The following is a 25,381-nucleotide window of genomic DNA, read 5'->3' on the forward strand; positions in this document are numbered from 1 at the left end:
GAATGTTTATTTGCAATGTGGTTTTGACTTACTCTATTTTTTTGGTAAATAATGATTTTATTATTTTCATTGTTTTGCATCTTCTTGGCAATAATATAAAGAAGACGCGACAGGACATCACTCGGTGGATGCCATATCTGTGTTTTAAATTGAAAAAAACTTTCAGTTAACTACTTGCAGGAGAAAGTTATTGTAGCTGGTGGCCATTTTTAGTACTGTACCAGATTTTTGTTGTATGTGTTTGTTTTTAATGTTAAAATGTCTGCATTTGATATCTCTCCAGTATTTTCTTTTTTATAAGCAAAATACTTATTTTTATATTTTCTGATGTTGGTTCAAGGGGTACACGGGCAGCAGTAGACAGGTCAGTGGAGGCCTAGTGGAAGGAGGGACCGCAGACAGGCTTCGAAGCCCTAACATAATAAATTGGGCTGGCTGTAGGCAATTTAAAATTGGTTCCAGGGGAACACGGGCGGCAGTAGCCAGGTCAGTGTAGTAGTAGTGGAAAGAACGGGCTGCAGACAGGCTTCGAAGGCCTAACATAACAAAAATTGGGCTGTAGGCAATTTAAAATTGGTTCCAGGGGAACACGGGCGGCAGTAGCCAGGTCAGTGTAGTAGTAGTGGAAAGAACGGGCCGCAGACAGGCTTCGAAGGCCTAACATAACAAAAATTGGGCTGTAGGCAATTTAAAATTGGTTCCAGGGGAACACGGGCGGCAGTAGACAGGTCAGTGGAGGCCTAGTGGAAGGAGGGACCGCAGACAGGCTTCGAAGCCCTAACATAATAAATTGGGCTGGCTGTAGGCAATTTAAAATTGGTTCCAGGGGAACACGGGCGGCAGTAGACAGGTCAGTGGAGGCCTAGTGGAAGGAGGGACCGCAGACAGGCTTCAAAGCCCTAACATAATAAATTGGCCTGGCTGTAGGCAATTTAAAATTGGTTCCAGGGGAACACGGGCGGCAGTAGACAGGTCAGTGGAGGCCTAGTGGAAGGAGGGACCGCAGACAGGCTTCGAAGCCCTAACATAATAAATTGGGCTGGCTGTAGGCAATTTAAAATTGGTTCCAGGGGAACACGGGCAGCAGTAGACAGGTCAGTGGAGGCCGAGTGGAAGGAGGGACCGCAGACAGGCTTCGAAGCCCTAACATAATAAATTGGGCTGGCTGTAGGCAATTTAAAATTGGTTCCAGGGGAACACGGGCAGCAGTAGACAGGTCAGTGGAGGCCTAGTGGAAGGAGGGACCGCAGACAGGCTTCGAAGCCCTAACATAATAAATTGGGCTGGCTGTAGGCAATTTAAAATTAGTTCCAGGGGAACACGGGCAGCAGTAGACAGGTCAGTGGAGGCCTAGTGGAAGGAGGGACCGCAGGCAGGCTTCGAAGCCCTAACATAATAAATTGGGCTGGCTGTAGGCAATTTAAAATTGGTTCCAGGGGAACACGGGCAGCAGTAGACAGGTCAGTGGAGGCCTAGTGGAAGGAGGGACCGCAGACAGGCTTCGAAGCCCTAACATAATAAATTGGGCTGGCTGTAGGCAATTTAAAATTGGTTCCAGGGGAACACGGGCGGCAGTAGACAGGTCAGTGGAGGCCTAGTGGAAGGAGGGACCGCAGACAGGCTTCGAAGCCCTAACATAATAAATTGGGCTGGCTGTAGGCAATTTAAAATTGGTTCCAGGGGAACACGGGCAGCAGTAGACAGGTCAGTGGAGGCCTAGTGGAAGGAGGGACCGCAGACAGGCTTCGAAGCCCTAACATAATAAATTGGGCTGGCTGTAGGCAATTTAAAATTGGTTCCAGGGGAACACGGGCAGCAGTAGACAGGTCAGTGGAGGCCTAGTGGAAGGAGTGACCGCAGACAGGCTTCGAAGGCCTAACATAAGAAAAATGTCAATACAATGGTATTGACAGTGCCAGGCATTGAAGGATGTCAGCGCATAGACTAAACATTGGTGGAGATGTGAGAGAAAATTTTGCAAGTCGTAGAGCACTGTTCGACCTGGGGGGGGGACTGTCTTGTGGCCGGCGGTACAGGCCCAGGGCCCCTCATATTACAACGGTGTGTCTGACGTTGGGTGCGCACCACCACCGCCAGACACTTTATTGTACTATGAGGGACCTAGTGGCAGTGCCGTCGACCAAAAGCGGGCACACCCACCTCTTCAGACAAACAGTACTCTCACGGGTGCTGGCGCCAAGTGGCGATACCACGGCCCCGTGTGGGGACTTTGGCCATTTAGGGAGGTGTTAACATGTCGGATGCTGGACAATCAGGTGCTGCAAATTACGAGATTGGAAAAGTCGTTCAGAATAGTCCACAGGCAAGACCTTTACATAGGAAAGCTAGGTGTCAGCCGGGCAAGGTGGGGCAAAAGATTTCGAAATCCAGTTGTGGTTCATTTTAATGAAGGTTAGATCATCTACATTTTGGGTAGCCAGACGAGTCCTTTTTTCTGTTAGTATTGAACCTGCAGCACTGAATACTCTTTCTGATAGGACACTAGCTGCCGGGCAAGCAAGCTCCTGCAATGCATATTCTGCCAATTCTGGCCAGGTGTCTAATTTTGATGCCCAGTAATCAAATGGGAATGACGGTTGAGGGAGAACATCGATAAGGGATGAAAAATAGTTTGTAACCATACTGGACAAATGTTGTCTCCTGTCACTTTGAATTGATGCTGCAGTACCTGTCCTGTCTGCGGTCATAGCAAAATCACTCCACAACCTGGTCAGAAAACCCCTCTGGCCAACGCCACTTCTGATTTCTGCCCCTCTAACACCTCTGGTCTGCTGGCCCCTGCAGCTCGTGTGAGAACGATCACGGGCGCTGTGTGCAGGGAATGCCAGAAGCAAACGGTCAACAAGAGTTGATTGTTTGGTTGCTAATATTAGTTCCAAGTTCTCATGTGGCATTATATTTTGCAATTTGCCTTTATAGCGAGGATCAAGGAGGCAGGCCAACCAGTAATCGTAATCGTTCATCATTTTAGTTATGCGTGTGTCCCTTTTGAGGATACGTAAGGCATAATCCGCCATGTGGGCCAAAGTTCCAGTTCTCAAATCTCCGGTTGTGCTTGGTTGAGGGGCAGTTTCAGGCAAATCCACGTCACTTGTGTCCCTCCAAAAACCAGAACCCGTTTTTTCCAGTGGCCCCGGAAAAGCTTCCTCATTAAAAATATAATCATCCCCATCATCCTCCTCGTCCTCCTCCTCCTCTTCGCCCGCTAACTCGTCCTGTACACTGCCCTGGCCAGACAATGGCTGACTGTCATCAAGGCTTTCCTCTTCCTCAGCTGCAGACGCCTGATCCTTTATGTGCGTCAAACTTTGCATCAGCAGACGCATTAGGGGGATGCTCATGCTTATTATGGCATTGTCTGCACTAACCAGCCGTGTGCATTCCTCAAAACACTGAAGGACTTGACACATGTCTTGAATCTTCGACCACTGCACACCTGACAACTCCATGTCTGCCATCCTACTGCCTGCCCGTGTATGTGTATCCTCCCACAAAAACATAACAGCCCGCCTCTGTTCACACAGTCTCTGAAGCATGTGCAGAGTTGAGTTCCACCTTGTTGCAACGTCTATGATTAGGCGATGCTGGGGAAGGTTCAAAGAACGCTGATAGGTCTGCATACGGCTGGAGTGTACGGGCGAACGGCGGATATGTGAGCAAAGTCCACGCACTTTGAGGAGCAGGTCGGATAACCCCGGATAACTTTTCAGGGAGCACTGCACCACCAGGTTTAAGGTGTGAGCCAGGCAAGGAATGTGTTTCAGTTGGGAAAGGGAGATGGCAGCCATGAAATTCCTTCCGTTATCACTCACTACCTTGCCTGCCTCAAGATCTACAATGCCCAGCCACGACTGCGTTTCTTTCTGCAAGAACTCGGACAGAACTTCCGCGGTGTGTCTGTTGTCGCCCAAACACTTCATAGCCAATACAGCCTGCTGACGTTTGCCAGTAGCTGCCCCATAATGGGAGACCTGGTGTGCAACAGTGGCAGCTGCGGATGGAGTGGTTGTGCGACTGCGGTCTGTGGACGAGCTCTCGCTTCTGTAGGAGGACGAAGAGGAGAAGGAGGGGTGCGAACGGCTACAGCCAACTGTTTCCTAGACCGTGGGCTAGGCAGAACTGTCCCAAACTTGCTGTCCCCTGTGGACCCTGCATCCACCACATTTACCCAGTGTGCCGTGATGGACACGTAACGTCCCTGGCCATGCCTACTGGTCCATGCATCTGTTGTCAGGTGCACCTTTGTGCTCACAGATTGCCTGAGTGCATGGATGATGCGCTCTTTAACATGCTGGTGGAGGGCTGGGATGGCTTTTCTGGAAAAAAAGTGTCGACTGGGTAGCTCGTAGCGTGGTACAGCGTAGTCCATCAGGGCTTTGAAAGCTTCGCTTTCAACTAACCGGTAGGGCATCATCTCTAACGAGATTAGTCTAGCTATGTGGGCGTTCAAACCCTGTGTACGCGGATGCGAGGCTAAGTACTTCCTTTTTCTAACCATAGTCTCATGTAGGGTGAGCTGGACTGGAGAGCTGGAGATCGTGGAACTAGCGGGGGTGCCGGTGGACATGGCAGACTGAGAGACGGTGGGAGATGGTATTGTTGCCGCCGGTGTCCTAGATGCAGTGTTTCCTACTACGAAACTGGTGATTCCCTGACCCTGACTGCTTTGGCCTGGCAAAGAAACCTGCACAGATACTGCAGGTGGTGCGGAAAATGGTGGCCCTACACTGCCGGAAGGGATGTTGCGTTGCTGACTAGCTTCATTGGCCGAGGGTGCTACAACCTTAAGGGACGTTTGGTAGTTAGTCCAGGCTTGCAAATGCATGGTGGTTAAATGTCTATGCATGCAACTTGTATTGAGACTTTTCAGATTCTGTCCTCTGCTGAAGGTAGTTGAACATTTTTGACAGATGACTTTGCGCTGATCAATTGGATGTTGTTTAAAAAAATGCCAGACTGCACTCTTTCTAGCATCGGATACCTTTTCAGGCATTGCAGACTGAGCTTTAACCGGATGACCACGCTGTCCTCCAACAGGTTTTGGCTTTGCCACGCGTTTTGGGCAAGATACGGGCCCGGCAGATGGAACCTGTTGCGATGTTGATGCCTGCTGCGGCCCCTCCTCCTCCGCTTCAGAACTGCTGCCGCCTGCACCCTGTTCCCCCAATGGCTGCCAATCGGGGTCAAGAACTGGGTCATCTATTACCTCTTCTTGTAGCTCGTGTGCAACTTCGTCTGTGTCACCGTGTCGGTCGGTGGTATAGCGTTCGTGATGGGGCAACATAGTCTCATCAGGGTCTGATTCTTGATCATTACCCTGCGAGGGCAATGTTGTGGTCTGAGTCAAAGGACCAGCATAGTAGTCTGGCTGTGGCTGTGCATCAGTGCACTCCATGTCAGATTCAACTTGTAGTGGGCATGGACTGTTAACTGCTTCACTTTCTAAGCCAGGGACGGTATGTGTAAAGAGCTCCATGGAGTAACCCGTTGTGTCGCCTGCTGCATTCTTCTCTGTTGTTGTTTTTGCTGAAGAGGACAAGGAAGCGACTTGTCCCTGACCGTGAACATCCACTAACGACGCGCTGCTTTGACATTTACCAGTTTCACGAGAGGAGGCAAAAGAGCTAGAGGCTGAGTCAGCAAGATAAGCCAAAACTTGCTCTTGCTGCTCCGGCTTTAAAAGCGGTTTTCCTACTCCCAGAAAAGGGAGCGTTCGAGGCCTTGTGTAGCCAGACGACGAACCTGGCTCCACAGCTCCAGACTTAGGTGCAATATTTTTTTTCCCACGACCAGCTGATGCTCCACCACTACCACTACCCTCATTACCAGCTGACAATGAACGCCCCCGGCCACGACCTCTTCCACCAGACTTCCTCATTGTTTTAAAAACGTAAACAAACTAACGGTATTTGTTGCTGTCACACAAATTACACGGTGAGCTATAACTTCAGTATGATTTAGCTACCCCTTTACAGGTGAGTGAGACCACAACGAAAATCAGGCACAATGTTACACACTCTGTTTTTGGTGGCAACAAATGAGAGAGATGCCACACACGCAGGACTGTCACTGAAGCACAAATGTAAATATTAATGTCCCACTGATTTGATTTTTTTTTTTTTCAGGGAGACTTTAGGAAAAAAAAATAATAGAATAAAATGATTTTTTCAGGAAGAATTTAGAAACCAAATAAAATAAAATGATTTTTTCAGGGAGAATTTAGAAACCAAATAAAATAAAATGATTTTTTCAGGGAGAATTTAGAAAACAAATAAAACAAAAAAAGGCTTTCTATGGCCCACTGAGTGAGAGATGACGCACACAGGAGTCAGGAGTGGCACACAAGCCCAGAGGCCAATATTTATCTCCCACTGATTGATGTAGTGATTTTTTCAGGTAGATTTTGGAACCCAAATCAAGCTAAAAAAATAATAGGCTTTCTATGGCCCACAATTGGAGAGAGAGAGAGAGATGGCACACCCAGGAGTCAAGACTGGCACACAAGCAGAAAGGGCAATATTAATCTCCCACTGATTTGTTTTTTTTTTGTTTTTTCAGGGAGACTTTAGGAAAAAAAAATAATAGAATAAAATGATTTTTTCAGGAAGAATTTAGAAACCAAATAAAATAAAATGATTTTTTCAGGGAGAATTTAGAAAACAAATAAAACAAAAAAAGGCTTTCTATGGCCCACTGAGTGAGAGATGACGCACACAGGAGTCAGGAGTGGCACACAAGCCCAGAGGCCAATATTTATCTCCCACTGATTGATGTAGTGATTTTTTCAGGTAGATTTTGGAACCCAAATCAATCTAAAAAAATAATAGGCTTTCTATGGCCCACAATTGGAGAGAGAGAGAGAGATGGCACACCCAGGAGTCAAGACTGGCACACAAGCAGAAAGGGCAATATTAATCTCCCACTGATTTGTTTTTTTTTTGTTTTTTCAGGGAGACTTTAGGAAAAAAATTAATAGAATAAAATGATTTTTTCAGGAAGAATTTAGAAACCAAATAAAATAAAATGATTTTTTCAGGGAGAATTTAGAAAACAAATAAAACAAAAAAAGGCTTTCTATGGCCCACTGAGTGAGAGATGATGCACACAGGAGTCAGGAGTGGCACACAAGCCCAGAGGCCAATATTTATCTCCCACTGATTGATGTAGTGATTTTTTCAGGTAGATTTTGGAACCCAAATCAAGCTAAAAAAATAATAGGCTTTCTATGGCCCACAATTGGAGAGAGAGAGAGAGATGGCACACCCAGGAGTCAAGACTGGCACACAAGCAGAAAGGGCAATATTAATCTCCCACTGATTTGTTTTTTGTTTTTTTTTCAGGGAGACTTTAGGAAAAAAAAATAATAGAATAAAATGATTTTTTCAGGAAGAATTTAGAAACCAAATAAAATAAAATGATTTTTTCAGGGAGAATTTAGAAAACAAATAAAACAAAAAAAGGCTTTCTATGGCCCACTGAGTGAGAGATGACGCACACAGGAGTCAGGAGTGGCACACAAGCCCAGAGGCCAATATTTATCTCCCACTGATTGATGTAGTGATTTTTTCAGGTAGATTTTGGAACCCAAATCAAGCTAAAAAAATAATAGGCTTTCTATGGCCCACAATTGGAGAGAGAGAGAGAGATGGCACACCCAGGAGTCAAGACTGGCACACAAGCAGAAAGGGCAATATTAATCTCCCACTGATTTGTTTTTTTTTGTTTTTTCAGGGAGACTTTAGGAAAAAAGAATAATAGAATAAAATGATTTTTTCAGGAAGAATTTAGAAACCAAATAAAATAAGATGATTTTTTCAGGGAGAATTTAGAAAACAAATAAAACAAAAAAAGGCTTTCTATGGCCCACTGAGTGAGAGATGACGCACACAGGAGTCAGGAGTGGCACACAAGCCCAGAGGCCAATATTTATCTCCCACTGATTGATGTAGTGATTTTTTCAGGTAGATTTTGGAACCCAAATCAAGCTAAAAAAATAATAGGCTTTCTATGGCTCACAATTGGAGAGAGAGAGAGAGATGGCACACCCAGGAGTCAAGACTGGCACACAAGCAGAAAGGGCAATATTAATCTCCCACTGATTTGTTTTTTTTTGTTTTTTCAGGGAGACTTTAGGAAAAAAAATAATAGAATAAAATGATTTTTTCAGGAAGAATTTAGAAACCAAATAAAATAAAATGATTTTTTCAGGGAGAATTTAGAAAACAAATAAAACAAAAAAAGGCTTTCTATGGCCCACTGAGTGAGAGATGACGCACACAGGAGTCAGGAGTGGCACACAAGCCCAGAGGCCAATATTTATCTCCCACTGATTGATGTAGTGATTTTTTCAGGTAGATTTTGGAACCCAAATCAAGCTAAAAAAATAATAGGCTTTCTATGGCCCACAATTGGAGAGAGAGAGAGAGATGGCACACCCAGGAGTCAAGACTGGCACACAAGCAGAAAGGGCAATATTAATCTCCCACTGATTTTTTTTTTTTTTTTTCAGGGAGACTTTAGGAAAAAAAAATAGAATAAAATGATTTTTTCAGGAAGAATTTAGAAACCAAATAAAATAAAATGATTTTTTCAGGGAGAATTTAGAAAACAAATAAAACAAAAAAAGGCTTTCTATGGCCCACTGAGTGAGAGATGACGCACACAGGAGTCAGGAGTGGCACACAAGCCCAGAGGCCAATATTTATCTCCCACTGATTGATGTAGTGATTTTTTCAGGTAGATTTTGGAACCCAAATCAAGCTAAAAAAATAATAGGCTTTCTATGGCCCATAATTGGAGAGAGAGAGAGAGATGGCACACCCAGGAGTCAAGACTGGCACACAAGCAGAAAGGGCAATATTAATCTCCCACTGATTTGTTTTTTTTTGTTTTTCAGGGAGACTTTAGGAAAAAAAACAATAGAATAAAATGATTTTTTCAGGAAGAATTTAGAAACCAAATAAAATAAAATGATTTTTTCAGGGAGAATTTAGAAAACAAATAAAACAAAAAAAGGCTTTCTATGGCCCACTGAGTGAGAGATGACGCACACAGGAGTCAGGAGTGGCACACAAGCCCAGAGGCCAATATTTATCTCCCACTGATTGATGTAGTGATTTTTTCAGGTAGATTTTGGAACCCAAATCAAGCTAAAAAAATAATAGGCTTTCTATGGCCCACAATTGGAGAGAGAGAGAGAGATGGCACACCCAGGAGTCAAGACTGGCACACAAGCAGAAAGGGCAATATTAATCTCCCACTGATTTGTTTTTTTTTTTTTTTTTCAGGGAGACTTTAGGAAAAAAAATAATAGAATAAAATGATTTTTTCAGGAAGAATTTAGAAACCAAATAAAATAAAATGATTTTTTCAGGGAGAATTTAGAAAACAAATAAAACAAAAAAAGGCTTTCTATGGCCCACTGAGTGAGAGATGACGCACACAGGAGTCAGGAGTGGCACACAAGCCCAGAGGCCAATATTTATCTCCCACTGATTGATGTAGTGATTTTTTCAGGTAGATTTTGGAACCCAAATCAAGCTAAAAAAATAATAGGCTTTCTATGGCCCACAATTGGAGAGAGAGAGAGAGATGGCACACCCAGGAGTCAAGACTGGCACACAAGCAGAAAGGGCAATATTAATCTCCCACTGATTTGTTTTTTTTTTTTTTTTCAGGGAGACTTTAGGAAAAAAAATAATAGAATAAAATGATTTTTTCAGGAAGAATTTAGAAACCAAATAAAATAAAATGATTTTTTCAGGGAGAATTTAGAAAACAAATAAAACAAAAAAAGGCTTTCTATGGCCCACTGAGTGAGAGATGACGCACACAGGAGTCAGGAGTGGCACACAAGCCCAGAGGCCAATATTTATCTCCCACTGATTGATGTAGTGATTTTTTCAGGTAGATTTTGGAACCCAAATCAAGCTAAAAAAATAATAGGCTTTCTATGGCCCACAATTGGAGAGAGAGAGAGAGATGGCACACCCAGGAGTCAAGACTGGCACACAAGCAGAAAGGGCAATATTAATCTCCCACTGATTTGTTTTTTTTTTTTTTTTTCAGGGAGACTTTAGGAAAAAAAATAATAGAATAAAATGATTTTTTCAGGAAGAATTTAGAAACCAAATAAAATAAAATGATTTTTTCAGGGAGAATTTAGAAAACAAATAAAACAAAAAAAGGCTTTCTATGGCCCACTGAGTGAGAGATGACGCACACAGGAGTCAGGAGTGGCACACAAGCCCAGAGGCCAATATTTATCTCCCACTGATTGATGTAGTGATTTTTTCAGGTAGATTTTGGAACCCAAATCAAGCTAAAAAAATAATAGGCTTTCTATGGCCCACAATTGGAGAGAGAGAGAGAGATGGCACACCCAGGAGTCAAGACTGGCACACAAGCAGAAAGGGCAATATTAATCTCCCACTGATTTGTTTTTTTTTTTTTTTTTCAGGGAGACTTTAGGAAAAAAAATAATAGAATAAAATGATTTTTTCAGGAAGAATTTAGAAACCAAATAAAATAAAATGATTTTTTCAGGGAGAATTTAGAAAACAAATAAAACAAAAAAAGGCTTTCTATGGCCCACTGAGTGAGAGATGACGCACACAGGAGTCAGGAGTGGCACACAAGCCCAGAGGCCAATATTTATCTCCCACTGATTGATGTAGTGATTTTTTCAGGTAGATTTTGGAACCCAAATCAAGCTAAAAAAATAATAGGCTTTCTATGGCCCACAATTGGAGAGAGAGAGAGAGATGGCACACCCAGGAGTCAAGACTGGCACACAAGCAGAAAGGGCAATATTAATCTCCCACTGATTTGTTTTTTTTTTTTTTTTCAGGGAGACTTTAGGAAAAAAAATAATAGAATAAAATGATTTTTTCAGGAAGAATTTAGAAACCAAATAAAATAAAATGATTTTTTCAGGGAGAATTTAGAAAACAAATAAAACAAAAAAAGGCTTTCTATGGCCCACTGAGTGAGAGATGACGCACACAGGAGTCAGGAGTGGCACACAAGCCCAGAGGCCAATATTTATCTCCCACTGATTGATGTAGTGATTTTTTCAGGTAGATTTTGGAACCCAAATCAAGCTAAAAAAATAATAGGCTTTCTATGGCCCACAATTGGATAGAGAGAGAGAGATGGCACACCCAGGAGTCAAGACTGGCACACAAGCAGAAAGGGCAATATTAATCTCCCACTGATTTGTTTTTTTTTTTTTTTTCAGGGAGACTTTAGGAAAAAAAAAAATAGAATAAAATGATTTTTTCAGGAAGAATTTAGAAACCAAATAAAATAAAATGATTTTTTCAGGGAGAATTTAGAAAACAAATAAAACAAAAAAAGGCTTTCTATGGCCCACTGAGTGAGAGATGACGCACACAGGAGTCAGGAGTGGCACACAAGCCCAGAGGCCAATATTTATCTCCCACTTTTTTTTTTTTGTTCCAGGGAAAATTTATAAACCCAATAAAAAAAATAATAAATAGGCTTTCTATGGCCCACTATCTGAGAGAGAGAGAGAGAGATGGCACGCTTAGGACTGGCACACAAGCCCAAAGGCCAATATTAATCTCCCTTTTTTTTTCAGGGAGAATTTATAAAACCAAAAAAAAATAAATAAATAGGCTTTCTATGGCCCACTATTTGTGAGAGAGATGGCACGCTCAGGACTGGCACACAAGCCCAGAGGCCAATATTAATCTCCCACTTTTTTTTTTTTGTTCCAGGGAAAATTTATAAACCCAATAAAAAAATAATAAATAGGCTTTCTATGGCCCACTATCTGAGAGAGAGAAATGGCACGCTTAGGACTGGCACACAAGCTCAGAGGCCAATATTAATCTCCCACTGATTGATTTATTGATTTTTTCAGGTAGAATTTAGAACCCAAATAAAGCAAAAAAAAAAAAAAGGGCTTTCTATGGCCCACTGAGTGAGTGATGATGCACACAGGAGTCAGGAGTGGCACACAAGCCCTGAGGCCAATATTTTTCTCCCACTGATTGATGTAGTGATTTTTTCAGGTAGATTTTAGAACCCAAATCAAGCAAAAAAATAAATAGGCTTTCTATGGCCCACTATTTGTGAGAGAGATGGCACGCTCAGGACTGGCACACAAGCCCAGAGGCCAATATTAATCTCCCACTTTTTTTTTTTTTGTTCCAGGGAAAATTTATAAACCCAATAAAAAAAATAATAAATAGGCTTTCTATGGCCCACTATCTGAGAGAGAGAGATGGCACGCTTAGGACTGGCACACAAGCCCAAAGGCCAATATTAATCTCCCACTGATTGATTTATTGATTTTTTCAGGTAGAATTTAGAACCCAAATAAAGCAAAAAAAAAAAAAAATGGGCTTTCTATGGCCCACTGAGTGAGTGATGATGCACACAGGAGTCAGGAGTGGCACACAAGCCCTGAGGCCAATATTTTTCTCCCACTGATTGATGTAGTGATTTTTTCAGGTAGATTTTAGAACCAAAATCAAGCAAAAAAATAAATAGGCTTTCTATGGCCCACTGACTGAGAGATGGCACACACAGGAGTCAAGAGTGGCACACAAGCCCTGAGGCCAATATTTTTCTCCCACTGATTGATGTAGTGATTTTTTCAGGTAGATTTTATAACCCAAATCAAGCAAAAAAATAAATAGGCTTTCTATGGCCCACTGAGTGAGAGATGGCACACACAGGGATGGCACTCTAGCAGAAATGTCAATCTTAATCTCCCACAAAAAAAAAAAAAAACAGGGAGTGTCCTTCAATTACTATCTCCCTACAGTAATCTCAGCCAGGTATGGCAGGCAGCAATAAGGAGTGGACTGATGCACAAATTAAATAAAAAGTGTGTACAAACAAAAAAGATAGCTGTGCAGAAAGGAAGGAACAGGAGGATTTGTGCTTTGAAAAAAGCAGTTGGTTTGCACAGCGGCGTACACACAGCAATGCAGCTATCAGGGAGCCTTCTAGGGCAGCCCAATGAGCTACAGCGCTGAGGGGGAAAAAAAAAAAAATGTAGCTTCCACTGTCCCTGCACACCGAAGGTGGTGTTGGGCAGTGGAAATCGCTACAGCACAAGCGGTTTGGTGGTTAATGGACCCTGCCTAACGCTATCCCTGCTTCTGACGAAGCGGCAGCAACCTCTCCCTAAGCTCAGATCAGCAGCAGTAACATGGCGGTCAGCGGGAACGCCCCTTTATAGCCCCTGTGACGCCGCAGACAGCAAGCCAATCACTGCAATGCCCTTCTCTAAGATGGTGGGGACCAGGACCTATGTCATCACTCTGCCCACACTCTGTGTTTACCTTCATTGGCTGAGAAATGGCGCTTTTCGCGTCATTGAAATGCGACTTTGGCGCGAAAGTCGCGTACCGCATGGCCGACCCCGCACAGGGGTCGGATCGGGTTTCATGAAACCCAACTTTGCCAAAAGTCGGCGACTTTTGAAAATGAACGACCCGTTTCGCTCAACCTTAGCGATGAGGATGGGCACCGACTCAGGAACGTCCCCAGGAGAAACTTGGGTTTTCAGGTTGGGAGCTTGTGGCGGGAAAGCATTACCTGGTTTGTACCGTGTCATGGGTGCCGCTGTTCAGTAAAGTTTAACCGTTGGAACAGAAGTGAACGTGAAATGGAGGTAACCGACTGTACAGCAGGACCGAGACGTCGCATATCTCCCTATGTGCAAGGTGTCGGGGTGCTCACTGACTGGACTGTGACTTAGTGAACTCGCCCACGACTACCACCTCAGGTCACCTTTGTTACATTTGGCATTGTCGGCAGGATTGTGATACCTTGTGTACAGAGAGCGGAGGAGCCCAGAAGAGCAAGATGGGGTGTACAGAAGAGAGACACGCCATTGCCAAGTGAGATACCTGTGCAGATGAAGATCACCGAGCGCGAGGACACCACGGACGCTGAGAAACCAGAGCCGAAAGGAGTGATCGGGAAACCGGAAGTCGTGGAGAGAGGGACCGTCGCGGCCGTGATCCTGAGTTTGCATGGCCGCAGTGGAGGACCGTCGCAGCTGGCTGCAGTCACGGTGAGTGCGTCATCTACCCTTACCTCAGCTCCTGCACTGACTCTTATCCCATTACCTTCCCCGGCCTCTGCATCTCCCCGCAGTGTCTGCCTTGATGAACCCCGGGCTCCCACGGCAATAGAGGCCCGGTGGGTAGCATGATTGAACAGAAGATATGGTAGGAGCACTGAACTTGAAAGGAGCTGCAGCACCCTGGCGGAGGAACCATGTCCGGCTGGATGATGTGCGGCCCCTACAGAAAGCCAGAGAGCAAAGGCTCCCTTAAAGGAAGCAGTGGCCACATTCGGGCCACGGGAGCAGTCGGCTCCAGGTACCAGAAGTCAGAGTAACAGTGGTGAGTCATCCTTCGATGGATCTTCGGGCCACACATTTATTTTGATTCAGGGCCGAGGCGTGGCCCACTATTCTGGTCGCAAGGAGTGAAAGTGGCCCAGCATTGACTAGTGAGGATCCCTTTAAGTGGGAAGAGTTGTGCCAGTTGCACTAAATGAGAGACTGTTCCGCGTCTCTGGAAGGGCAGTGAGCCCTGGACGGCACCAAGACTGGGTGTCGGTGGTGACCAGTATGGTCACAGTGGAAGAACTTTTTTGTCTCTTTCCCCCTCCTCCAAGTTTTAATTGCACACAGTTGTGCTTCCCCTACTGGATTATAGGACTATCACCCTGAAAGGGGTAATCATTATGGAATGTGTGTACAGTTGCTTCAAGGACTGTTATTTTAACCCTACTTCTTGCCTACATTTGCCCCAAATTTTACTTGTTTTTACATTGAACTGTTACGTGATACAACCGCCCATGTGTGTTTAAGGGCCCATGATCTGTTAAAAGGAGGGAGGGGGAAAGATTTGTGCAGGAGGATCCGAGGAGCAAGTCGGGTCAGGACTACATGGACTACTGCTGTATTGGCCACGGGACAGTGTGCTTATGTTTCTCGGACTCCTATGTTCGGAAACCCAGAGTAGGGGAGGACTGTCTCACAGGCCTGAAATGTTGTTATTTAGCACCTTGTGTGTATGGGTCCCAGGAGCCACGGGACCAGGGTCAGTCAGACCCATGTTAAAGAAACTTGTACTTTTGGTTCCAGGGCTCTAACCAAGTAGAGCCGGGGTCATGGATGACCCACAATAAACGTTTGAATAAGACTGTACTAACATTATTGATGTGTTTATGTATGCTGTTTTACAGTTTACAGGTGCCGTCATGGTTGGGGAAGACCGTATTTTAAGAGGGATGAATGTAAGGAGGTGACGGAGTCCGTCATGTGTCTGTCCCACTGTGGATTCTGTACACCTGTCTTACGTCCAGTACCTTGTCGTTCATTAATGTTACTAGCTGAAGAGCTCGACGTTGCCTGGGCATAGCAACTAACTGAGGTTAGTTATAACAAATTATAATGATTATCCTCCATCCCATAGTCCCATGCCCATATACCCATCATACATAACCTCCATCTCATAGTCCCGCGCCCATATACCCATCATACATGACTTCCATCCCATAGTCCCGTGCCCATATACCCATCATACAGTTAGGGCCAGAAATATTTGGACAGTGACACAATTTTCGCGATTTGGGCTCTGCATGCCACCACATTGGATTTGAAATGAAACCTCTACAACAGAATTCAAGTGCAGATTGTAACGTTTAATTTGAAGGGTTGAACAAAAATATCTGATAGAAAATGTAGGAATTGTACACATTTCTTTACAAACACTCCACATTTTAGGAGGTCAAAAGTAATTGGACAAATAAACATAACCCAAACAAAATTTTTTTATTTTCAATATTTTGTTGCAAATCCTTTGGAGGCAATCACTGCCTTAAGTCTGGAACCCATGGACATCACCAAACGCTGGGTTTCCTCCTTCTTAATTGTTTGCCAGGCCTTTACAGCCGCAGCCTTCAGGTCTTGCTTGTTTGTGGGTCTTTCCGTCTTAAGTCTGGATTTGAGCAAGTGAAATGCATGCTCAATTGGGTTTAGATCTGGAGATTGACTTGGCCATTGCAGAATGTTCCACTTTTTGGCACTCATGAACTCCTGGGTAGCTTTGGATGTATGCTTGGGGTCATTGTCCATCTGTACTATGAAGCGCCGTCCAATCAACTTTTCAGCATTTGGCTGAATCTGGGCTGAAAGTATATCCCGGTACACTTCAGAATTCATCCGGCTACTCTTGTCTGCTCTTATGTCATCAATAAACACAAGTGACCCAGTGCCATTGAAAGCCATGCATGCCCATGCCATCACGTTGCCTCCACCATGTTTTACAGAGGATGTGGTGTGCCTTGGATCACGTGCCGTTCCCTTTCTTCTCCAAACTTTTTTCTTCCCATCATTCTGGTACAGGTTGATCTTTGTCTCATCTGTCCATAGAATACTTTTCCAGAACTGAGCTGGCTTCTTGAGGTGTTTTTCTGCAAATTTAACTCTGGCCTGTCTATTTTTGGTATTGATGAATGGTTTGCATCTAGATGTGAACCCTTTGTATTTACTGTCATGGAGTCTTCTCTTTACTGTTGACTTAGAGACAGATACACCTACTTCACTGAGAGTGTTCTGGACTTCAGTTGATGTTGTGAACGGGTTCTTCTTCACCAAATTAAGTATGCGGCGATCATCCACCACTGTTGTCATCCGTGGACGCCCAGGCCTTTTTGAGTTCCCAAGCTCACCAGTCAATTCCTTTTTTCTCAGAATGTACCCAACTGTTGATTTTGCTATTCCAAGCATGTCTGCTATCTCTCTGATGGATTTTTTCTTTTTTTTCAGCCTCAGGATGTTCTGCTTCACCTCAATTGAGAGTTCCTTTGACCGCATGTTGTCTGCTCACAGCAACAGCTTCCAAATGCAAAACCACACACCTGGAATCCACCCCTGACCTTTTAACTACTTCATTGATTACAGGTTAACGAGGGAGACGCCTTCAGAGTTAATTGCAGCCCTTAGAGTCCATTGTCCAATTACTTTTGGTCCCTTGAAAAAGAGGACGCTATGCATTACAGAGCTATGATTCCTAAACCCTTTCTCCGATTTGGATGTGGAAACTATCATATTGCAGCTGGGAGTGTGCACTTTCAGCCCATATTATATATATAATTGTATTTCTGAACATGTTTTTGTAAACAGCTAAAATAACAAAACTTGTGTCACTGTTAGTGTTGAGCGATACCGTCCGATACTTGAAAGTATCGGTATCGGATAGTATCGGCCGATACCCGAAAAATATCAGATATCGCCGATACCGATATCCGATACCAATACAAGTCAATGGGACATCAAGTATCGGAATGTATCCTCATGGATCCCAGGGTCTGAAGGAGAGGAAACTCTCCTTCAGGCCCTGGGATCCATATTAAAGTGTAAAATAAAGAATTAAAATAAAAAATATTGTTATATTCACCTCTCCGGCGGCCCCTGGACATCAGCGGGAGGATCCGGCGTCCGGCACGGCTTCTTTCTTCAAAATGCGCGCCTTTAGGACCTGTGGAATGACGTCCCGGCTTCTGATTGGTCGCGTGCCGCCCATGTGACCGCCACGCGACCAATCAGAAGCCGCGACGTCATTCCTCAGGTCCTAAAAGGCGCTCATTCTAGGACTTTAGCTGAGGAATGACGTCGCGGCTTCTGATTGGTCGCGTGGCGGTCACATGGGCGGCACGCGACCAATCAGAAGCCGGGACGTCATACCACAGGTCCTAAAGGCGCGCATTTTGAAGAAAGAAGCCGTGCCGGACGCCGGATCCTCCCGCTGATGTCCAGGGGCCGCCGGAGAGGTGAATATAACAATATTTTTTATTTTAATTCTTTATTTTACACTTCCGATACCGATACCCGATATCACAAAAATATCGGATCTCAATATCGGAATTCCGATACCGCAAGTATCGGCCGATACCCGATACTTGCGGTATCGGAATGCTCAACACTAGTCACTGTCCAAATATTTCTGGCCCTAACTGTACATATCCTCTATCCCATAGTCCCGTGCCCATATACCTATCACACATCCTCCATCCCATAGTTCCGTGCCCATACCCATTATGACATGATCTTCGCCATGGCAACCTATTATGACATAATCACCATGTCAACTTATTATGACATCATCGTCATCGTCGCCATGGAAACCATTGTGACATAACCGTCACCATTGCAACCTATTTTGACATCATCTTCACCATGGCAACCATTATGACATAACCTTCGTCATGGCCACCTTTATGATATCATCATCACCATGGCAACCATTATGACATCATTGTCAATACACACACACATACATATGCTCTATATATATATATATACAGTGGGGCAAAAAAGTATTTAGTCAGTCAGCAATAGTGCAAGTTCCACCACTTAAAAAGATGAGAGGCGTCTGTAATTTACATCATAGGTAGACCTCAACTATGGGAGACAAACTGAGAAAAAAAAATCCAGAAAATCACATTGTCTGTTTTTTTAACATTTTATTTGCATATTATGGTGGAAAATAAGTATTTGGTCAGAAACAAAATTTCATCTCAATACTTTGTAATATATCCTTTGTTGGCAATGACAGAGGTCAAACGTTTTCTGTAAGTCTTCACAAGGTTGCCACACACTGTTGTTGGTATGTTGGCCCATTCCTCCATGCAGATCTCCTTTAGAGCAGTGATGTTTTTGGCTTTTCGCTTGGCAACACGGACTTTCAACTCCCTCCAAAGGTTTTCTATAGGGTTGAGATCTGGAGACTGGCTAGGCCACTCCAGGACCTTGAAATGCTTCTTACGAAGCCACTCCATCGTTGCCCTGGCGGTGTGCTTTGGATCATTGTCATGTTGAAAGACCCAGCCACGTTTCATCTTCAATGCCCTTGCTGATGGAAGGAGGTTTGCACTCAAAATCTCACGATACATGGCCCCATTCATTCTTTCATGTACCCGGATCAGTTGTCCTGGCCCCTTTGCAGAGAAACAGCCCCAAAGCATGATGTTTCCACCACCATGCTTTGCAGTAGGTATGGTGTTTGATGGATGCAACTCAGTATTCTTTTTCCTCCAAACACGACAAGTTGTGTTTCTACCAAACAGTTCCAGTTTGGTTTCATCAGACCATAGGACATTCTCCCAAAACTCCTCTGGATCATTCAAATGCTCTCTAGCAAACTTCAGACGGGCCTGGACATGTACTGGCTTAAGCAGTGGGACACGTCTGGCACTGCAGGATCTGAGTCCATGGTGGCGTAGTGTGTTACTTATGGTAGGCCTTGTTACATTGGTCCCAGCTCTCTGCAGTTCATTCACTAGGTCCCCCCGCGTGGTTCTGGGATTTTTGCTCACCGTTCTTGTGATCATTCTGACCCCACGGGGTGGGATTTTGCGTGGAGCCCCAGATCGAGGGAGATTATCAATGGTCTTGTATGTCTTCCATTTTCTAATTATTGCTCCCACTGTTGATTTCTTCACTCCAAGCTGGTTGGCTATTGCAGATTCAGTCTTCCCAGCCTGGTGCAGGGCTACAATTTTGTTTCTGGTGTCCTTTGACAGCTCTTTGGTCTTCACCATAGTGGAGTTTGGAGTCAGACTGTTTGAGGGTGTGCACAGGTGTCTTTTTATACTGATAACAAGTTTAAACAGGTGCCATTACTACAGGTAATGAGTGGAGGAAAGAGGAGACTCTTAAAGAAGAAGTTACAGGTCTGTGAGAGCCAGAAATCTGGATTGTTTGTTTCTGACCAAATACTTATTTTGCACCATAATATGCAAAAAAAATGATAAAAAAACAGACAATGTGATTTTCTGGATTTTTTTTTCTCAGTTTGTCTCCCATAGTTGAGGTCTACCTATGATGTAAATTACAGACGCCTCTCATCTTTTTAAGTGGTGGAACTTGCACTATTGCTGACTGACTAAATACTTTTTTGCCCCACTGTATATATATATATATACTAGCTATTGAACCCGTTCTACGCCCGGGTGGTGAGCATTTATATTGGTATATGGTCTCCATCCTGTCATGTGCTGCTCCATCCTGCGTCCCCATCCTGTCATGTGCTGCACCCATCCTGCGTCCCCATCCTGTCATGTGCTGCACCCATCCTGCGTCCCCATCCTGTCATGTGCTGCACCCATCCTGCGCCCCCATCCTGTCATGTGCTGCACCCATCCTGCGTCCCCATCCTGGTATGTGCTGCACCCATCCTGCGTCCCCATCCTGCGTCCCCATCCTGTCATGTGCTGCACCCATCCTGCGTCCCCATCCTGTCATGTGCTGCACCCATCCTGCGTCCCCATCCTGTCATGTGCTGCACCCATCCGGCGTCCCCATCCTGTCATGTGCTGCACCCATCCTGCGTCCCCATCCTGTCATGTGCTGCACCCATCCTGCGTCCCCATCCTGCGTTCCCATCCTGTCATGTGCTGCACCCATCCTGCGTCCCCATCTTGTCATGTGCTGCACCCATCCTGCGTCCCCATCCTGTCATGTGCTGCACCCATCCTGCGTCCCCATCCTGTCATGTGCTGCACCCATCCTGTGTCCCCATCCTGCGTCCCCATCCTGTCATGTGCTGCACCCATCCTGCGTCCCCATCCTGGTATGTGCTGCACCCATCCTGCGTCCCCATCCTGTCATGTGCTGCACCCATCCTGCGTCCCCATCCTGTCATGTGCTGCACCCATCCTGCGCCCCCATCCTGTCATGTGCTGCACCCATCCTGCGTCCCTATCCTGGTATGTGCTGCACCCATCCTGTGTCCCCATCCTGCGTCCCCATCCTGTCATGTGCTGCACCCATCCTGCGTCCCAATCCTGGTATGTGCTGCACCCATCCTGCGTCCCCATCCTGTCATGTGCTGCACCCATCCTGCGTCCCCATCCTGTCATGTGCTGCACCCATCCTGCGTCCCCATCCTGTCATGTGCTGCACCCATCCTGCGCCCCCATCCTGTCATGTGCTGCACCCATCCTGCGTCCCCATCCTGGTATGTGCTGCACCCATCCTGCGTCCCCATCCTGCGTCCCCATCCTGTCATGTGCTGCACCCATCCTGCGTACCCATCCTGGTATGTGCTGCACCCATCCTGCGTCCCCATCCTGTCATGTGCTGCACCCATCCTGCGTCCCCATCCTGGTATGTGCTGCACCCATCCTGCGTCTCCATCCTGTGTCCCCATCCTGTCATGTGCTGCACCCATCCTGCGTCCCCATCCTGTCATGTGCTGCACCCATCCTGCGTCCCCATCCTGGTATGTGCTGTCCCCATCCTGTCATGTGCTGCACCCATCCTGCGTCCCCATCCTGGCATGTGCTGCACCCATCCTGCGTCCCCATCCTGCGTCCCCATCCTGTCATGTGCTGCACCCATCCGGGGGCCTGAGCAGGCGGGGACACCGGCACGCTGTGGGGGTCAGGTGCCGGTATCGCCGCCAGCTCAGGCCCCCCAGCACTTACTATATTCACCTGTTCTCCGTTCCACCGCTGGGCGCCGCCATCTTCCCAGTCTCCTGGCATCATCGCGCCCTCTGAACTGAAGGTCACAAGCCGAAGACCGGGAAGATGGCGGCGCTCAGCGGTGGAACGGGACAGGTGAATATGTCCGATACTCACCCTCCTGGCGGTCCCTGCTTCTCTGTTGGAGATCGTGGTATGCGTTCAGTGTGAACGCATACCGCGATCTCCCGGGAGCGTCACTCTGTGAGGCCCAGACTGCGCCGGCGCTTGTGCCTGCGCAGTCTATAAAGGCTTCGGACAGAGTGACGCTCCCAGCGTTATATTATAGATATAGCGAGTGTATGTGTGTGTGTGTATGTCTGGGATTGGCATCTGCACCGTCGCAGCTACAGCCACAAAATTTTGCACAGTCACACGTCTGGACCCCGAGAGCGTCATAGGCTATGTTGTGAGGCGATATTTTAACCCCGCGCGTTCCAATTCACAAAACAATTTTGCCCCTATCTACATAATGGGGAAAAAGTGAAAGGAAAAGTGTTGGAGGCAAATTGACAGCTGCCAGATGTGAACAAGGGGAACTTAAAGAGTGAGACTTAAGGTGGGGCCCCGACATGGGATACTCACCACACATATGAACACACACACAAAATGCGCCACACACTACCATGTGCTTGAACACATATACCACCCTCAGCACACATTTCACCACACATACACCAACCTCACCACATAAAAGTTGAAACACAAAAGTCGCCGCTCAAAACTCGCCACGTGCAAAACTCGCCACATGCAAAACTAGGCTCACGCAAAACTCGCCACACGTGCAAAACTCACCTCATGGAAAACTCGCCACATGCAAAACTTGCACACACGGAAGAATTGCCACACGCACAAAAGTTGCAACATATGCAAAAGTTGCCTCACACAAAACTTGCACATACTCAAAAAGCACCACACATAAAACTCGCCACGTGCAAAACTCGCCATGCGCAAAACTTGCTGCACACACCTGTCACATGCAACTCGACACACAAAAAGTTGCTACACACATGTCGCCACACAACTCATCTCACAAAAGTCGCTACATGCATGTCACCACACGCAACTCAACACACACAACTTGACACATGAAACTCGCCCTAAAACACACACAAGTCTGGTATTATCCTTCAAAAATAAAAATCTGATTAATAAGCAGAAAAACTACAAGAGCAACAAATGTACCATATAGGAAATACGGCAGCTGTCAGTCACATGACCTGTCTATTATGTGTATGTGTGAGCTAATATATACTGCCAGGGGGGAGGGCTTCCTGTTGGCTGGGGATTTATCAGGCTGCCAATTTAGCTTACAAAAACTGAGGTAAAAATACTGAGCAAATAACGTGTGAATGAGGTCTAATACAGGAGGAGATGACATACAGGTACATATTATATACAGGGGAGATGACACACAGGTATATACTATATACAGGAGAGATGACACACAGGTATATACTATATACAGGAGGAGATGAAACACAGATATATACTATATACAGGAGCAGGTGACACAGGTATATACTATATACAAGAGGAGATGACACACAGGTATATACTATATACAGGAGGAGATGACTTACAGGTATATACTATATACAGGAGGAGATGACACACATATATACTATATACAGGAGGAGATGACATACAGGTATATACTATGTATAGGAGCAGATGACATACAGGTATATAGTATATACAGAAGAGATGATATGCAGGTATATACTATATACAGGAGGAGATAACACATAGGTATATACAATATACAGGAGGAGATGACTTACTGTTAGGGCTAGTGAAATGCACTGAGTAATACGTAAGTAGCTACAAGGTGCGTTTGCAGCCCAGGGTCCACCGTGCAGAGATATCTGCTGCTTAGTAATGGCGGATGGACTCTGAGCTCACACATGGGTTAAGCTTCACCCCATGTGAACTGGTAGCGAACTCTGTTGCCTCACAGAGTCGCGCTGTACACAAAACTAATACCCTAACTAGGGTTGTGCTTGCTCTGGAACTCTTCTGTGCTAACCGCACACATGAAGGAACCAGATGCTAAGCCAAGGCTAATTGCCCCCACTGACGCTAGCTGCCTGCCTGAGTGTACAGTCCCAATGCTAACTGTTGTGAATTCTGCTCTTGGGCTCCCTCCAGTGGTTATGAGTGGTAGTGCTACTGTCTTTGGATCGCAGCATTTATCAGGTGTGTCCACTAGGACAAATTGCAATTTGGACTGGGCTATTTAGTCTTGCTTGATCCTTTAGTCAGTGCCAGTTGTCCATTGTTTTTGGAGGATTCACATCCCTTACTGGTCTCTCCTGTTTGCTGTTCTTTTCAACAAAGATAAGTTCTGGCTTTGTTTTTGCTGTCCACATGCTGTGGGCCTTATAGTTCTGTGCATTTTCATGTTTTGTCTTGTCCAGCTTTGTCTGTGTTAGGATTTTTTGCAGCCAAGCTGTATCTCTGGAGATGCAGATATACCCTCCATGTCTTTAGTCAGAGGTGAAGTTTTGTATTTTCTGTGGTGGATATTTTCTAGTGTTTTAATACTGACCGCATAGTTCTCTGTCCTATTCTTTCTTTTTAGCTAGCAAGGCCTCCTTTGCTAAATCCTGATTTCAGTCTGCGGTTGTCATTTTCCTCTCCTCTCACAGTCAATATTTGTGGGGGGCTGTCTATCCTTTGGGAATTTTCTCTGAGGCAAGATAGTTTTCCCGTTTCTATCTTTAGGGGAAGTTAGTCCTTAGGCTGTGTCAAGGTGTCTAGGGAGTGTTAGGTACATCCCATGGCTACTTCTAGTTGCGGTGCTAAGTTCAGGGTGTGCGGTTAGTACAGGTACCACCTTCTCCAGAGTACGTCACATGCTGCTCCTAGGCCACCAGATCATAACAGTACAACTGGCCAAAATGAGTTAAACGCATCTCAGAAGAAGGGAAGGAAAGTGCTGAGCCATTTTTTTTTCTGTAGTCTGTTGTGTCTTTCCTTCCCTCTTTTCCTCTGGGTGGCTCAGGAGTTAGGCGCTGGCATGGAGGTTCAGGAATTGGTTTCTCGTGTGGACCAATTTGCTGCTAGAGTACAGGGTATTTCCGAGTACATCATTCAGACTCCGGTTTTAGAGCCTAGAATTCCTACTCCTGATTTGTTTTTTGGGGACAGGTCCAAATTTTTGAGCTTTAAAAATAACTGTAAACTGTTTTTTGCTCTGAAACCCCGTTCTTCTGGTGATCCCATTCAGCAGGTTAAAATTGTTATTTCCCTGCTGCGTGGTGATCCTCAGGATTGGGCATTTTCCCTGGAATCTGGGAATCCTGCTTTGCTTAATGTAGACACCTTTTTTCATGCGCTAGGGTTATTGTATGATGAACCTAATTCAGTGGATCATGCAGAGAAGACCTTGTTGGCCCTGTGTCAGGGTCAAGAAGCGGCAGAATCGTATTGCCAGAAATTTAGAAAATGGTCTGTATTGACTAAATGGAATGAGGATGCCTTGGCGGCAATTTTCAGAAAGGGTCTTTCTGAATCCATTAAAGATGTTATGGTGGGGTTCCCCACGCCTGCTAGTCTGAGTGATTCTATGTCTCTGGCCATTCAGATTGATCGGCGCTTGCGCGAGCGCAGAGTTGTGCACACTGTGGCGTTGTCCTCCGAGCGGAGCCCTGAGCCTATGCAGTGTGATAGGATTTTATCTAGAGCTGAACGACAAAGATTCAGGCGTCAGAATAGGTTGTGTTTTTACTGCGGCGATTCTGCTCATGTTATTTCTGATTGCCCTAAGTGTACAAAGAGAATCGCTAGTTCTGTTACCATCAGTACGGTACAACCTAAATTTCTGTTATCT

This window comes from Ranitomeya imitator, chromosome 4, assembly GCF_032444005.1.
Source record: "Ranitomeya imitator isolate aRanImi1 chromosome 4, aRanImi1.pri, whole genome shotgun sequence".
NCBI classification, from domain to species: Eukaryota; Metazoa; Chordata; class Amphibia; order Anura; family Dendrobatidae; genus Ranitomeya; species Ranitomeya imitator.